At 45.9% G+C, this 17,773-nt stretch overlaps 1 protein-coding gene across 1 annotated transcript in view; it reads left to right on the top strand.

Annotated features, from left to right (window-relative positions):
- The window catches only part of CDH13 (cadherin 13, H-cadherin (heart)), a 1,022,437-nt gene that overhangs the window by 844,872 nt on the left and 159,792 nt on the right, over positions 1-17,773 (top strand).

Below are 17,773 nucleotides of genomic sequence, written 5' to 3'. Positions count from 1 at the left end.
CTCCGATTCGACCCCTACCCTGGGAACCTCCATATGCCGCAGGAGCGGCCCAAGAAATAGCAGCAACAACAACAACAACAAAAGACAAAAAGACAAAAAGACAAAAAAAAAAAAATGTGGGTGGCTTTTTTCTTATTGCCATGGCAGATTCTTTAAAGGCAAAAAGGCAGGTTTGTTTAATCAACTCACTCATTTAGTTGATACACATTTCCTGAGGACCTACTAGATGCCAGTCATGTATGTGCTAATTGGATAGAAGTTTCCCACTTCTCTGGGCAGTTCTCAGTGCTGAGCCTTGGGAGAGGGAAACCCAAACCATCTTGCCCCAGATTTAAGTGGATCGGGTATCCTGGTTTGAGAGTAGAGACTCAGAACCCTGGAGACCTTCTGCCCAGTTTCCAGGTTCAAGAGTGTCTCCAAGCCATAGCTTTCCTGGGACACTCCCTCTAGCCCCATGCCCCCTTGATTTTCCAGTTGCGAAATGGGGATGCTACTGATACAGACCCTGCAGGGTTGTCATGGAGATTCAGATATGGGGGTGTAAGTGCCTAGCTCAGTGGAAATGCTCTAGAAATGGCAGCAGCTACTGTCACATGCTGATGTTGCTCTTGCTGTCATTATCCCTCCTCTTGGTGCACACCCTCGACGTATCAGACATGGGCACCCAGCTCTCTGAGCTTAGCAGCCACACTCGGACATTTGAGTTTGTATCCAAAGTCTAGCCTGATTATTGACACACTGGACAGCCCAGCTCTGAGCAGACAGAGCCCACCAGGCCCTCATTGCATTGTTCTCTTGGAAACCTATGCCTCAAAACCCCTAGTGAGAAATACCAGCTGGCACTCCAGACCAGGAACCAGATCTGAGGTCAGGCTGAGGCTCAAATCCTGGCCTCACCAGTTACCAACTAGAGATTGTGAGTTACTTCAGCTCATATACCCTGTTTGTCACCTGGATGCTGGAGATTGCATTTAGTGATTCATAGTGAGTCTTGACATATAAGTTCCCTCCCTTCCAAAATCATGATCAAGTCATGCCAAGCCATTGAGAATCTGATGTAACATCATCCCAGGAAGCAGTGTACAAGGAACTGTAACTTCACATACGCTTTCTGGGGTCAGCGGATCTCCCAAATTCATTCCTGGATATCCACGAACTCAGTTTTAAACCCCAACCCATGGAGAGTGATGTTTAAAGAGATCAATTTGCATACCTATATCCAAAAAAAAAAAAAGATGATAATATGACCTAGAAATTCTACTCCTTAAAACACACATAAGAGAAATGAAAACAGGATTTCCCATCGTGGCTCAGTGGCTAACGTATCCAACTGGGAACCATGAGGTTGCAGGTTCAATCCCTGGCCTTGCTCAGTGGGTTAAGGATCCAGCATTGCCATGAGCTGTGGTGTAGGTTGCAGATGCGGCTCGGATCCCGCATTGCTGTGGCTCTGGCGTAGGCTGGTGGCTACAGCTCTGATCAACCCTAGCCTGGGAACCTCCATATGCTGCAGAAGCAGCCCAAGAAATGGCAAAAAAAAAAAGGAATGAAAACAAGGGCCACATGACATTGTGTCCATGAATCTCATAGCAGAACTATTCATAATAGCCAAAAAGCAGGAGCAGTCCAAATGTCCATCTTCTCATGAATGGATATGTAAATGGGGGTGGAGCACTCTGTGGCCATAAAAAGGAACGAAGTACTATGAGATGATAAATGTCTGTGGCTTTAAGCCACCCAGTTTGTGGTACCATGTTACAGCAGCCACAGGAAACTGATGCATGGTGGCTGCTGATGGGATGGGGTTACTCTTTGGGATGATAAAAAATGTTCTAAAGAGTTCCTGTTGTGGTTCAGTGGGTTGAGAACCCGACGTCATCTTTGTGAGGGTGCACGTTCAGTCCCTGGCCTCACTCAGTGGGTTGGGGATCCGGCGTTGCTGCTGGCCTTGGTGTAGGCCTGCAGATTCAACCCCTGGCCCAGGGACTTCCATGTACCACAGATGTGGCTGTAAAAAGGAGAGCAAGGAAAGGAAGAGGAGGGAAGGGAAGGGAAGAAAGAAAATATTCTAAAATTGATCGTGATGATAGTTGCTCAATTTTGTGAATACACTAAAAACCATTGGATAGTATACTTTAAATGGGTGAATTGTAAATTATATAAATTTTATCTCAATAAAGCTGTCACCAAAAAAAAAAAAAGACAAACGTCCCACAGTACAGCCAGAATGATCTTTTTATCACATGATCCTCTCCTTAAATTACTCCCCTGGAAGTCCTGTTTCTCCCTGCAGACCCTCCCAAGCCCACCCATGAGTCTACAAGTTTGGCCTGTCTGGCTTCCTGTGTCCAGCCCCTTCTCACACCACAGCTCCCTCCCTCTCTACCCTCCACCTGTGTGACTATTTGGTACCTTACCCACTGCCACCACAGGGCCTTTGCACATGCTAGGCTAGACCCCGAACGTCCTGCCCAAGCCATCCCCTTACCCACATTGTCTGCTGATCTTTCTCCAGATTTCACTTCAACCATCAGCTCCTTGAGAAGCCTCCCTGGTCTCTTAGAGAAGCTCATATCCTTCTTAAAGGGCTTTCATGACACCCCACCCCCCTCCCTCATCTGTCATTTCACACGTGGAACTTAACCCAAATGCTGCCCACACTGGACTAGAGTCATAAGAGCAGGACCATGACTGTTTTACTCACCTTTGTAGCCCTGGCAACTAGCTCACAGTAGGCATTTTATCGTCTCTTTTTATAGAGATGAAATTCACATACCATAAAATTAACTTTTTTAAAGTAACAATCCAGTAGCATTGAGTACTTTCACAGTACTGTGCCACCACCCCTATCTGATTCCACAGCATTCTCACCATCCCCAGAGAACCCCTAGACCCATTAAGCAATGTCTTCCCATGCTCCCTGGTGACCACCAACCTGCATTCTGTCTCTATGGATTTATCTGTCCTGGACATTTACTATAAATGGAATCATACAGTATGTGACATTTTCTGTCTAGCTTTTTTCACTTAGCATAATATTTTCAAGATTCATCCACATGGTAGAATGAAGTATCAATATTTAATTCCTTTTAAACAACTGAGTGATATTCCATGTGAATGTCCCTATATTTCATTTATCCATTCATCCACTGTTGGACATTTGGGTTGTCCTTACCTTTTGGGTATTCTAAATAATGGTGCTGTCAACATTTGTACACACATATTCATTTGAGACCCTATATTCTATACTTTTTTAAATTTCCCCCTTACATTATTTTTTTCTACTGTACAGCCTGGTGACCCAGTTACACATACATGTACACATTCTTTTTTCTCACATTATCATGCTCCATCGTAAGTGACTATACCTAGTTCCCAGTGCTACACAGCAGGATCTCATTGCTAATTCATTCCAAAGGCAGTAGTCTGCATCTGTTAACCCCAAGCTCCCAACCCAACCCGTCCCAATCCCTCCCTCTCCCCCTTGGCAACCACAAGTCTATTCTCCAAGTCTATGATTTTCTTTTCTGTGGGAAGTTTCATTTGTGCTGTATATTAGATTCCAGATATAAGTGATATCATATGGTATTTATCTTTCTCTTTCGACTTACTTCCCTCGGTATGAGAGTCTCTAGTTCTGAGTATGTACCCATGAGGGGAATTTGTAGATCATATGGTAATTCTGTATTTAACTTTTGAGGAACCATCACACTTTTCCACAGTGGCAGGACCATTTTTTAAAATCATTTATTTATATTTTTTTTCTACTTTACAGCATGGTGACCCAGTTACACTTATACGTATACATTCTTTTTTCTCACATTACATGTTCCATCATAAGTGACTAGACAGAGTTCCCAGTGCTACACAGCAGGGTCCCATTGCTAATCCATCCCGAAGGCAACATTCTGATCTATTTACCCCAAGCTCCCAGTCCCTCCCACGCCCTCCCTTCCCCCTTGCAACCACAAGTCTGTTCTCCAAGTCCATGATTTTCTTTTCTGTGGAAAGGTTCCTTTGTGCCATATATTATATTCCAGATACAAGTGATATCATATGGCATTTGTCTTTCTCTTTTTGACTTATTTCACTCAGTATGAGAGTCTCTATTTGCATCCATGTTGCTGCAAATGGCATTATTTTGTTCTTTTTTATGGCTGAGTAGTATCCCATTGTGTATATATACCACATATTCCTAATCCAGTCATCTATCATTGGACATTTGTGTTGATTCCATGTCTTGGCTATTGTGAATAGTGCTGCAATGAACATGCAGGTACGTGCGTCTTTTTTAAGGAGAGTTTTGTCTGAATATATGCCCAAGAGTGGGATTGCTGGGTCGTATGATAGTTCTATGTATGGTTTTCGAAGATACCTCCATACTGTTCTCCATAGTGGCTGTACCAGCTTACATTCCCACCAACAGTGCAGGAGGGTTCCCTTTTCTCTACACCCCTCCAGCATTGTTATTTGTGACATATTATTGATGGCCATTCTGACTGGTGTGAGCTGGCAGTTTTGATTTGCATTTCTCTAATAATCAGTGATGATGAGCATTGTTTCAAGTGCTTGTTGAACCCACCAGTGAAGTATAGGCTCCAGTTTCTCCACACCCTCCCAATGCTTATTTTCTTCTTTTCTTTAAAGCCACCCCAGTGGGTATGATGTAGCACCTTACTGTGATTTTTGACCTGCGTTTCCCTAACGGCTGCTGATGTTGAGCATATTTTCATCTGCTCATTGGCCATTTGTATGTCTTCTTTGCAGAAATATCCATTCAAGTCCTTTCCAAAATGTAGATGGACTGGATATCTTGTTGTTAAGTTGTAAGTGTTCTTTTTACATTCTGGATAGTAAACTCTTACCAGATATATGACTTGCAAATATCCTCTCCCATTCTTCAGGTCTTCTTTCCACCTTCTTGATAATAGCCACTTCGCTGTATTTTAAATGACAAAATCACTGATAAACCCAGCGGCGGACATTCAGACAGCGTTTTTGAAGCAAACAACCAAGTGCTTCTCTAGTTGATCACTAATTCCTATTTCTCTGAAAACCTGGATGTTTGGAATCAGCCCATTGACTGGCTGCAATTTTTCGCTTCCATCCAAACACTAGGCATCCGGTGCTTTCACGGGTATAGGACATCAGGCGGATCGTGGATGTGTTGGGGCAGGAGAGAGTTAAACAGCTCCTATCAGCCTGTGCTTACTGACCAGATCCTCCTCATGATTTATGGATGACCACGTTAAAGGAAGCAAAGCTGGGAAAAGGAAAAGGCAAGGTTTCCCAGCACAGCCTTTAAAGGACCCCCATGTCACACCTCAGTGCCAATTAACATTTAATCGAATTCTTGGTTCGCACCCCAACCAGCTGTCGAGCCTGGCTCTCTGGAGAAGTCTGTGTGTTTGCTGAGATATAGATGTGCAGGGCTGCACACTGACATTTCAAGAGCCAACGCCAGGCCTGTGTTCTTTATTATAGTACACTTTTTCGGTTGCAGTGCGAGGGCCTCGCAGATACTGCTCCTGGAATTGCTCACGACTGCCACTTCTTGGTTCAAGGAAACAGTTGTCTGCTTTCAAGCAAAACCTGGGTCTTGGGACTCATGGGTTTGTGCTGATGCCCAAGACATGAGGAGGAGACGAGGATAAGCGGCCACATCCAGAACCACACACCTCATAATACATCCCACCAAAATCCCATAGAGAGAGAACGCCTTAACCTCGCCTTTCAGTTCAAGTAATAAAACTTACTCTTTTTCTGAACCACTAAATAATGTGCATTATAAAAAATAAATTGAAAATTAGAAAAGAAGGCAAAGAGTAAAATAAAAATTGCATAACGACACCGGTTAGAGATAATTGTGTTAATATCTGCTGAGTATAATTCTCCTTGCCCGGTTTTAAAATTGTGTATAGATAAGTCCATTTTTTACAAAAATGGGATCCCTGTGTTCATACAGTTTAGTAACCTGCTTTTTCCTCTCAACAATGTAATAGAAACATTTTCCATGTCATTAAATATTCTCCGACTAAGCATTTATTTTTAATGTGGGTGCCGCTGGCTTAAAAAGTAGCAATCTTCAATGCTGCAGAGAGCTATGCTTGGTGGATTTGGGTAGATTTTTTTTTCCCCAGAGTGTTATGAGGATGTTTAAATGGTACATCTGTGAGAATATCACTGGTCAGCCATTCCTGGATAGGGAAAAATGTCCAGCCATTCTTGCTTTTCTCAGACCCTATAAAATGATCTATTCTTCATAGCCACAGAGCATTTTTCTGATGGTAAAATGCGCTGGGCCTTAGGGCACCAGGGGACAGACCAGCCCTGAGTGTCTGACTGATTGAGAGCTCATTCGAAGGGACTTGGATGCAGGGGCACACCCCATTTTTCAGGCTAGTTGAAATGTAAATAACCATCAAAGGTGTCAGGGTCCGTGAAATGTTGCAGGGAAGCAGGAAAATGTGAGAGACACGCAAGTGTGGTGAGTTGCAAAAGCGGAAGACTTGCAACAGGAGGTAGGGGTGGATTTCAGGACGCCGGGCGACACTTGAGCAGAGTCCTCAAGGACGGGAATGGTTTGGAGAGACAGAGGTCAGTCGTCATTTCAGTTGTTTCACCCACTGGGTCTGCGTGTGTTTAGTGATCTTCTGTTGTGTGCCTGACAATAGGTAGGTGTCACGGATGTGACGATGAAGAGACAAAGGTGATCCCTGACTCGTGACAGCTTCATAAACATATGGCACAGTAGAGAGGGATAAGTGGCCCAATAAGAGAGCATCCTGGATGCAGTCATGATACAAGTAAATGCTCGATAATGTTCTCCATGGTGCATGTAGCACATCCTTTAGTCCTCACAGCAACACTATGGGGCAGGTCTTATTATCCCCCCTCTTTTCCAAATGATAAAACAGGCTTAGTGAGGTTAACTTCCCCATGGTCAACATACGCAGCTAGTCGATGCTGTTTACGACATGCTTTGCTGAACACTGGGGAGGCGTCCCCTTCCTTAATCGCGATGACAGCCTTTCAAGGTAGATGATGATACTCCCATTTTCAGAGAAGGTACTAGAGCACCAAGAAAGTGAAATGATTTGTCCAGGTCCACACAGGTGGTAAGGGGAGGAACAGGGTGCATCTCATGTGATTCTCAAGGCCACTCCATTTCCATCACACCGAGTTATTATGACCTCAGCCAGAGGTGGATCCTGGCTGGTCCAGGGGACAGCGACTCACCAACGTTCAGAGTTTCCCAAGGCTGACGTCATACCCGATCGTTCCTTCCAGTCATAAGTATTTATTAGGCACCTACGATGTTCAAGAATTGGAGTGCCCGTTGTGGCTCAGTGGTTAACAACTGTGACTAGGAACCATGAGGTTGCGGGTTCCATCCCTGGCCTCACTCGGTGGGTTAAGGATCTGGCATTGCCATGAGCTGTGGTGTAGGTTGCAGACGTGGCTCGGATCCCATGTTGCTAAGGCTGTGGTATAGGCCGGTGGCTACAGCTCCGATTAGACCCTTAGCCTGGGAACCTCTATATGCCAAGGGAGCAGCCCTAGAAAAGGCAAAAAGACAAAAAAAAAAAAAAAAAAAAAAAAAAAGAATTATACTGATGGGCGGAGATCACAGCCCTTGAGAAACTCACAGGCTAGATGGAGATCAGGTGGATATATTCATTAAATGTAGGCACAAGTAAGGAACAGTGTCAGACTAGAAAAGGAGACTCTCTCGATTAGATGTGGCAGAATCAGGGCAGGCTTCACCGGGAGTCACATGGGATCTGAGACTCAACCAGCGAGTAGGTGCCTGCCTGGAGGAAATGTGGATGGAGGCTGTCCTGGGCAACGGGAACGGTGCTTGCAGAGACATAGAGGTGGAGAGAATCTGCCCTGCCTAGGAAACCATGGCCAGTGATTAAGTGTTGCTGGTGGATGATGAAGGAAGGAAGGCATAGTAAAAATTCAAGTAGAGGAGTTCCCATCGTGGTGCAGCAGAAACAAATCCGACTAGGAACCATGAGGTTGCAGGTTTTATCTCTGGCCTCACTCAGTGAGTTAAGGATCGGACATTGCTGTGAGCTGTGGTGTAGGTCAAAGATGTGCCTGGGATCCTACGTTGCTGTGGCTGTGGCATAGGCTGGCAGCTGTAGCTCCAATTCAACCCCTAGCCTGGGAACCTCCATGTGCCATGAACGCAGCCCTAAAAAGCAAAAGAAAAGAAAAGAAATGCAAGTAGAAGGGGACAAATTTCCAAGGGCCTTCAATTGTCATTCCACAGAGCTGTGTCCAGGTAGCAATAGGGAGCCACAGAAGGATTTAGAGCAGAGCCACAGAGTGATCAGAACTGAGGGTTAGGGAGTTCCCATCATGGCTCAGTGGTTAATGAATCTGACTAGTATCCGTGAGGATGCAGGTTCAATCCCTGGCCTTGCTTGGTGGGTTAAGGATCCAGCATTGCCTTGAGCTGTGGTAAATGTTGCAGACTCAGCTCAGATCCTGCATGGCTGTGGCTGTAGCTGTGGCGTAGCCTGGGAACCTCCCTATGCTCCCTATGCTGTGAGTGTGGCCCTAAGAAGACAAAAGACAAAAAAAAAAAAGAAAAAAAAAAAAAAAAGAAAGAATTGAGTGTTAGAAACATAATTGTCATGAAAATGTACTTGAAGTGGCGAGTTGGCTCTCAGAGAGACCATGGGGGGGGGGGGGGGATAGACATGAACAATTTAAGGTTGTAGACTCGATCAACTTGGTAATTGATTAACTGGGTCCTAAGTCTCAGATCAGTGCACCACCTGGTTTTCATTTCTGTCTACTTCATTGCTTCCCCGTTTCTCTTATGCTCTCTTATTAAAAGCCCCACGATGTTGGCAGTGGGTGTAATGAGAAGTTTGAGAACTGCCAAATGTTTGCGTTGGTTGCTGGGCCGAATCGCAACACTTAACATCCCTGTTAGATGACAGATCTCTGTTTGTGGGAGTTCGTGTTTATAAAAGAAAGAAAAGTGCATTCCCCATAGAGAGTGTCATTTATTCTGTTTATTTTTAAAATACTTTTCTGTTGTTAAAATCCCAGCCTTTGATTTTAGATCTATAATGAAATTTGGGCAGATTGCATTTCAGCTGGCATTGAGGGAAACATGCTTTTTTCTTTTTTGTGTGAGATGAAAATCTTTCTCTCTTTTATAAAAATCACAAGTATATTCAGTCATTCATCCAACAAATGAATATGGGACATTTGGAAGGTATGGTCTCTGCCCTCATAAAGCTTATAGCCCTGTCATCTGTCCAAAACTCTTTCCTCAGTATTTGCTCCTCTTTTAAACAGGTACCTACCACCTTGAACATCAGTAGAGCAGGAGGGCAAAAATATCCAAAGTCAGTCCTCAAGAATTACTTTTAGTGTTTTTAAAATATTTCGTGCTCAAATAGCCCTCCCACATGTCTCTGCTGCAGGACCTTTGCACTTGCTAATTCATCTGCCTCGGTTGTTCTTTCCCAGGACACTTTGGGATTCCTTCTTGGTCTCTTCATGGCTTTGATCAGATGCAACCTTCTCAGTCCACCTTATTGAAACCTGAGCCTCCACCTTCACTCCAGAACTCTCTATCCCCCTCTTAATTTAAGTTTTTCCCCATAGCATTTATCTCTGTTGGTTTTTTATTAGCATTTGTTTCTTCAAATAAGAAGATAAGCTCCATGAAGATGGGTCTTTGTGACAGCTCTATCCCCAATGCTAAACAAACACACGGCCCTCCACTGGCCCTCAGAGATCATTTGGTTAGGGTTAGGGTTAGGGTTAGGGTTGAGAAATAAATGAAGGAAGCTGCTCTGCATCTCAGGCTCCTCATCTGCACACTGGGGTCACGTGGGGGTTGGGGGGTTTGCTGAGATGTGAGTGAAAGGAGAGCATCAGAGCCTCCGGGTGCTTGGCTCCGAGGGGACCACGGCCAGTGTCCTGGGCAGTCAGCCTGCTTCAGCAGAACGATGCTCAGCCGTGTCTGTTTTCTTTATACAGACATTTTCTGGGTTACACAACTCTCGGCTTAATATGTTTTTCTCCACTGGGCCCAAAATACAATTTAAAAGGAACAAAAAAAAATATTCTGAGGGTATAGATTTAATGTTGTAAGTATCACTTTGGAGAGGTTCTGTGTTTATTTTGTTGTTTTCCTTTTTTTAACACTGTGCCTTTTGAAATGTAAGGTTTTGCCTTGTAACCCAAGCAATACATTTTTCTAGTAGGAAAAAAATAATAAATATGGATAACCCAAAACAATAGGTGAAAAAAGAACATATATCTGTAATTCCATCACACTGAGAGTGTGTGTGTGTGTGTGTGTGTGTGTGTGTATAGGTAAATAGATGGAGACTTTTAAACAGCCACGCATATACTCATATATATATATGAGTAAAAATTTATATTTAATAATACATGATTATAGTATATAAACAGATAGCTCTAGATATAGATATATAGGAATAGAGAGTTTCCATTGTGGCTCAGCAATAACAAACCCTACTAATATCTATGAGGATGTGGGTTCCATCCCTGGCCTCGCTCAGTGGGTTAAGGATCTGGCGTAGGTCACAGATGTATCTCGGATCTGGCATGGCTATGGCTGTGGTGTAGGCTCGCCTGATTTGATACCTAGCCTGGAAACTTCCATGCTGCAGGTGCAGCCCTAAAAAGCAAAAAAAAAAAAAAAAAAAAAAAAAAGCTGGAGGGTGGCCTCAGAATTCACTTACCCCACCCCCATGCCCACTGCATTGAAGGGTAAACCAAGGCTAAGATATGACTTGTCTGAAAACCATACCACTGCTGAGTTCCATTTCTGGGAAGCACACACCAGTGTTCAGGGAAACCCAACCTTACCAAGCCCACATAGGACCCAGACCTCATGCTAGCAGCTAAAAGTTCATGTAGTTAAAACTCCCAATGAAATGAATGGACTTACTTACCCTGCAGGTTTCTAGAGCAGTCTGTGCCCTCAGAGTCCCAGAGACCAACAGCTAGTGAAGACTCTGCCATCCTTCCTTGAACTCCCTGGTTTTCCCATCAAAGGAGAAGTGGATTCTTCCCACCCCCACTTTCTGCTCCAAGGTGCACAGCCTCAGGACACCTTGGGGCATCCAGGGGACCTCAGGGTGGAGATATTTCCCACCTGCCCTGGGACATTTACCCGCCCCTGGGGAGAACCATCACTAACCTAAGAGAGTGTGTTGACAGCCAGTGTGAGTGGCGACCATAGCTGACAGAGTTCCCTGAAAATTGAGCTCACTCTTAAAAATGTCAAACTCCCAAGGACCCTAACTAGACCTCAGATCATCCATATCAGTTAGAACTCTTAAGTGTAAGGCACGTGCTCCATTCCCTGAGTGGAAGGACCATTGGTGGAGTTTGCACTTAACAGGTGTATTAATTTCCTAGGGCTGCTGTCACAAAGTAGCCCAAACTGGCTAACTTAAAACAACAGCAGTTTATTTCCTCACAGTCCTGGAGCCACAAGTCAAAAATCAAGGTATCAGCAGGTACGTGCCCTCTGAAGGCTCTCCGGAAAATCCTCGCGTGCTTCCTCCAGCTTCCTGTGGCTCAAGGCGGCATCACTGCTTCACGTGCCCTTCTCTTCCGTGTGTGTATTCTCCTCTTCTGTCTCTTATGAGGACACGTGTCCTTGGATTTGGTGCCCACTTTAAATTCAGGGTGACTTCATCTCGAGAGTCTTAACTTAGTTACATCTGCAAACACCCTTTTTCCAAATAAAGTCACGTTTCCGGGTACTGGGGGGTTCAAATGTGGACATATCTTTTTGTGGCCACCAGTCAACCACTCTAGGCTGTGGACATAAGTCTCATTTCACCTTGAAAGCTGCCGTTCTCCATTGCTTTGATTTAAAAGCTCGCATACCTGCCAGGATTGATTGAGCAACTATTCTGTGATTTGACTCTAACGACAGTTTCCCCTTAGTACGCTCTGTCCGCCGGGTCCCGTGAGCCATGGTGTGTAGGACGTCCCACTCCTCCTTTACAGGAGTCCTGTAGCAAAGGTAGGATTGCATCCTTTTGCAGAAGCAAAGGACCTGGGTGTGCAAGGATGTGATTTGTCCAGTCACTTGGCTGTGACAAAACAGAGCTGAAATTTGTCTTTATTTTGATTCTAAAGTCCATGGTATGGCCCAGGATAGCAAAAGCAAATAATTAAAACATGACTCCAGCCTCCAAGCACCTCCCAACAGGGAAGAGGGGGCAGAGATCTATGCTTTACATTTGGCGTGATGTGATGTGAGCTACAGGAAGCTGTGTGAAGGGCTCTGCGGAATTCTCCTCCAGCGATGTCGCTAAAGCCTTCAAAGAGCAACTGGCATTTGAAACGGACATTGGAGGATAGTGGAAACTTGCCAAGTTTGGATGTAGAGAATTGCATTCTGGACAATCTGTGAAGAAATGGAGGGGTGAATGGACCACCCACATAATCCCTTGAAGCATGTCCAAAGGCTGCTGTGGGATGTTGTTACATCTGGGGCCAGTACTTTGTATATAGGAAGTCATCCTGAGAAATCGCCCACTGGCCAGTGGTTACAACTTCCGGTGCATCATACACTGAGCTGGCCTCGTGCTCCTCCCTCCTTCAGTGGCACAGAGCTGCTAACCCAGGACCTCTTCCCTCCTCCTTGCCCCTCTCACCCCTTCCCAAATTGCTCCAGAGTTTGTATTCTGCTTATCTCAGGAAATAGCCGAAACAGCGAGACCGACAGGGACCCACACTAGGTCAAGGGCAGTAGAAATAGTGCACAGGTTCATGTGCAGCTCCTTTTCAAGAAAGAATCCGCGGGGATGAGAGAGGATACCAGGGGCTCCCGGTGAGGTGGCCTGGGGGGAAAGGAACACCACGAACCAGGGCAGGAAGGGGATGTGCTGGGCTGGGCAGGTCCCAGGTTCGCTTTGGGATCTGCTATGTTTGCAGTGCTTTCGAAACGTTCAGGTGGAAATGTCAGGCACGCAGTTAGACATGTGTACCTGGGGATTAGGAGAGATTTGGACATAAAAGAAACAGGTGGTAATTGAAACTGTCAGAATTAATAAGGGAAGGAGAGCGGAAGCTGTGGGAATAATTTAGGGGTCTCCAAGAAGGCAGACATTTAGAGACCTGATGGAGAGTGTTCAAAGAGCTGTCCATACCTGGCAACCTGTCCCACAAAAGCTCCCATCCTTCCAAGCCCAGCCCATCCGGGGCTGGTATGAACAACTGGAAGGTGGACTCCTGTCTGGAGTCCACAGGCTACCACTGAGAGAGTCTGTGAGGTGACAAGGAGCCCCGCCCAGGGTAGCAATTTGGAGCGTAGGCTCTGAACCTAAGAACCTGCATTCCAATCCCAGCTCCGTCACATAAGAGCTGTGGGTCCTCAGACAGCAGAATCCTCACTGATACAGGAGAGCCACAGTCGACTCATGGGGTGTCCTGAGGGTCAGCTGAGATAATTCCCACCAAGGGTGAATCACCATTTCCAGCACGTGGAAAGTGCTCAGTGGATGTAGGCATGATTATGATAATGGCAGAGGGTCTGAGTGGACCCCAGCTGGACTAGTAAGGAGTGAGCATTTGAGCCCTGGAGCAGAGGGGTCCTTCTCTAGGTTGGGGTTGAAGCCAGGAGGGAGCAGGAGGCACAGAGGTACGTTCTCATCCCCCAGTTGAGGTCTGATTCCCACCCCCCCATCTCTCCCCGCTGCCACCCCTCCGCCAACTGGGATCAGAGCTGAGGCCCTGAGACTCCCTTCCAGAGAACTCTATCGGTCCGCTTTGCAAAGGACCCTGGAGAGGAGCTGGAGGGAATGCAGAAAAACTCCATTTATTGTTATTTTTTAAAACGGAAACGGAAAGCAGCCCTCCAAGGGCATGTTCCCGGGTTTTATTATTTGTGAGGAGAAACACACTTGTCTTTATTAACATTCTGTCTGTCTTCGAGGCTGGGCCAGCAAAGGGCAAGACCAAATGTTAAGTCATAACATTTGACTCCTTGTTCCTTGCTCGACAAACATTCAAGGGTGTTAATAGGCTTAGCTCCTGTCAGCAGAGCCGAGACAATTTCAAGAACAAAATGAATGATGGAGCCCGGATCACCAAAGATCCTCCCTGGACGAGCAGGGCAGATCACAAGGCACTAGGTGATCTTGTCCAAATAACGTGGGAGCAAGGTGAGCAAAGGACTCACCGTGCTGGGCATGAAGACGACAGGCGGGCCTTCCAGAATAGTCCACGGCCAGGCCATCCTCATTGCCTTTTCTCCCTGGTATATGCATTTGCTTTTGGAGCAACAAGCAGTGGTGTAATTGGAATCCATCTTGTGTGATTTTTCCTCAGATGATTTAGAATTAGTTCAATTTATTTTCAGAGTGTGACCCAGTGACAGTGTAAAAGCAGCATCTTGAATTGCTTTCTTGTGCACGGGAGGAGTGGGTGGGTGTCATTGGCTGATTCATTACTCTCTCAGTGGGGTCCTTTGTTTCTAAAGCTACCTGGGATTATTACAGCAATAGAACTCTAAACCAAAGTGAGCTTTGCCTAAAAATGCATTTGACTTCAGAGAAAACATACCGTACTGATTAAAAGCAACCCCGGATGGCAGATTTGATTAGGAGATCACGTCAGCACGGCAGCAGGCCCTGAGAAACATGGACAAATCAAGCTTGACCAAGGCCACTTAGACTGTGCTTTTCTGAGTGGAGGTGGTAGTACTGATTAAGCGCCTGAAATTAATGGGCTGGGGCTGTGAACATGCAGAGGACCAAGATCAGGCAAATGCTGTAAGGCTGAAATCACTCCAGATCCTTGGCATTTAGAGCCTAACTTTAGAAACACCCTCCACCCCTTGGTGGGCTCGTGTGCTTTTGTCATTGGGAGTCAGTAATTGAATTTTCTGAGCGTTTTGACCAGTATGTAACTTTGTGAAGCCAATTACATGGCAGAATGCAATTTTTGGTCTGACCTTAAAAGCCTTACCTTCTGCTGTGTGATTAGAAAACATGCAGGGAGTGCTGCCCTTCTCACGGCACTTGGTCTGGGGGAGAGGAAGGAAGAAAACACCTTGCTGTTCCATGTAACCGAAGAAGATTCATGTAGGTTCTTTGCAGATCATTTAATAACAGATTTTGTAAAATCTTAACATAAGGAGCCACCGTAAAAGGTATTATCTTTTATTACTGATACAGAGGATGACATTTTAGATGGTAATAAATCGAAACCCAAGAAAAGCTATTTGCTTTCGGAAGCTGCTCGGCGGATGACAGGAATACCAGTTTCTCAACTCTTTACTGTGGCACATATGGCCCCCCAGGGTCACCTGAGGCCACCCCCCAGATGGGTTTGCTGAGGCTCATCTGAACCACATTCTCTGGTCCTTTCTTTCTTTCTTTCTTTCTTTCTTTTTTTTTTTGGAAAGGTCATTCCCATCCCAGCCTTACTTCTGAGGATTGGGGTTTCCCACCTTAATCGTTCTCCCTTCTATCTTATACACCTTGGGGTGGGGGACAGGCCACAAGTTGAGTCTAGGATTGGGACCACCCACAGGCGTCTGCCATGAGGTGGGGGAGAGCGCACCCCAGCATCAGAGCGTGCCACACCCACCTTGGCGTGGATGCCTCTCCAAAAGGGCAGGACTTTGCCTGCTCACCCCTGGAAGGCCAGGGCCTTGTCACCCACCCGTACTCTGTATAACCTGGCCTTCTAGATACCAGCTTCACCTGTCCAACCTTGCCCAGGCCCCACATTTGGACCAGTAACATCTGAAACCCAGAATAGCAACACTGAGGCCAAATATTCTGTGTAACGATCTGTATAACATCTTTTGGTTTATTCACTTGGCAAATATTAACAGAGAGTGCCAGACACTGGACTGGCTCTGTGATTTTTTTTTCCCCAGTTGGTTTAGAATTATTTCAATTTATTTTCAAAGAGTATAACCCAGTGGCCACATAAAGGCTGTAACTTGGGGACTCAATATCTCAGTGGGCCAGGAGATGTGGGTATGGCAGGTCTAAGTCAGAGACAGGGTCCTTGCCTCCATCGGGAGCTATGACAGATACTCAGAAAGTGACCAACAGGTTGGAAACCATGTATGTTAATGAGAAGAGTCTCCAGTCAACTGACCTGGTATTTATCACTTCACAGATGAGAGGAAATCCCTTCTCTCTTCCTATTGGACAGTTTGTAGGAAACGTCTGGTTAACATTATGCTCACAGGATTGACATGGAAATACTTTCCAGAGGAAAGATAGTGGGTGCTCTTCTGGGAAGGTGGTCAGCCCTGGGAGGGAGGCAGCTGGGAGTGAAATGAAGGTGGCAGCTGGTGACAATGAGCCCCGTGTGGAGCTGGGAGGCTGACAAGAATCTCAGCTTTCCAGGATGATTGATGAGCATGCTCCAGAGAGGCTGCATCCATTGCCTATGGCTGCCGTAGCAAGAGCACAAAATCCGTGGCTTAAGACAATACACATTTATAATCTTACACTTCTGGAAGTCGTAAGTCCAAAGTGAGTTTCACTGCAGTAAAATCAAGATGTCAGCAGGGCTGATTCCTTCCGGAGGCTCTAGAGGAAAATTTGTTCCTTTGCCTTTCCCACCTTCCAGAAGCTACCTGCCGTCCTTAGCTCATGGCCCCTTCCTCATCTCTCCATCTTTAAGGCCAGTGGTGTACCATCTTCAAATCTCTCCCTCCCCCCAACCCCACCCCCCACCTTCCATTGTTGAATCTCCTTCCCTGGCTCTGACCCTCCCACCTCCCTCTGGTAATGACTTTGGACCTGCCTAGGTAATTCATGGATCGTATCTCACGATCCCTTACTGAATCATATCTTCAAAGTCAGGCACATAAAGCCCCATGTTTACAGGTTCCGAGGAGTTTAAGACATTGGCATCCTTGGTGGCCATTGTGCTGCCTACCACAGAAGGTATGAAAGTTTCTAGGGTCAAAAGCTTGATGACATATAGAGCTCACTTCCACCATACACTGGGCTTGACTCACGAACCTGACACTTAGCCTCTCACAGATTCATCACAGAGGCAGACATATGAAGAGAAAATGCTGTATTATTAAGTCAACCAAGAGAAAAGCATTCACCATAACATACATATAGGGCTTATGCAGAGGAGGGAGGAGTAACTCTAGGAAGTGCAGGAGAGGTTTAGGAGGAAGCACATCTAAGTAAGGTTTATAAGGACAAGGAGTAGTTTTCCAAGGGAGCGGAGGAATCATAGGTAGGGAGGACCCCCAGCAGAGAGCGCAGCATGAGCAAAGGTATCTAAGAGTGAAGAGCTATGGTATTGTGATTGCATGAAACCTGCTGTTACAGGAATGCACCATTGTGAGTGAGGAGGGCTAGGAGATTGGCCAGGATGAGAAAGTCTTCTGTGCTTTAGGAGCTTGAATCTTATCCTGGAGCCACTGAAGGGCTGCTGAAGCATGTTGAGCAGGGTCCCGTGGCCAGGTGGTGGTTTAAACGGCTGGCGGTGCCTGCCTTTGGGTAGAGAGTTGTTTGGAAGGTAGCAGAGGGAACCAGTCTGGAAGCTGTCACAGTAACTGAGATGAGAAAAGGTGAATGCTCAAAGTCATGTGTCAGCAGGCATAATGGAGGAGAGAAGATGGACTCAGGAGAGTTTGGGGAGGTGGCGTCAGTATCACTTAATGATGGGCTGTTTTAGGTGAAAGAGGGAAGACCTGAGGACACCTCCTGGGTGTCCAGCCTGAGTTGTTCCCTCCAGGAGGAGGGCCATGTTGCAGGAG

This window comes from Sus scrofa, chromosome 6 (genome assembly GCF_000003025.6).
Source record: "Sus scrofa isolate TJ Tabasco breed Duroc chromosome 6, Sscrofa11.1, whole genome shotgun sequence".
Classification (NCBI taxonomy): domain Eukaryota; kingdom Metazoa; phylum Chordata; class Mammalia; order Artiodactyla; family Suidae; genus Sus; species Sus scrofa.
This window is presented reverse-complemented; position numbering and strand designations above follow the sequence as displayed.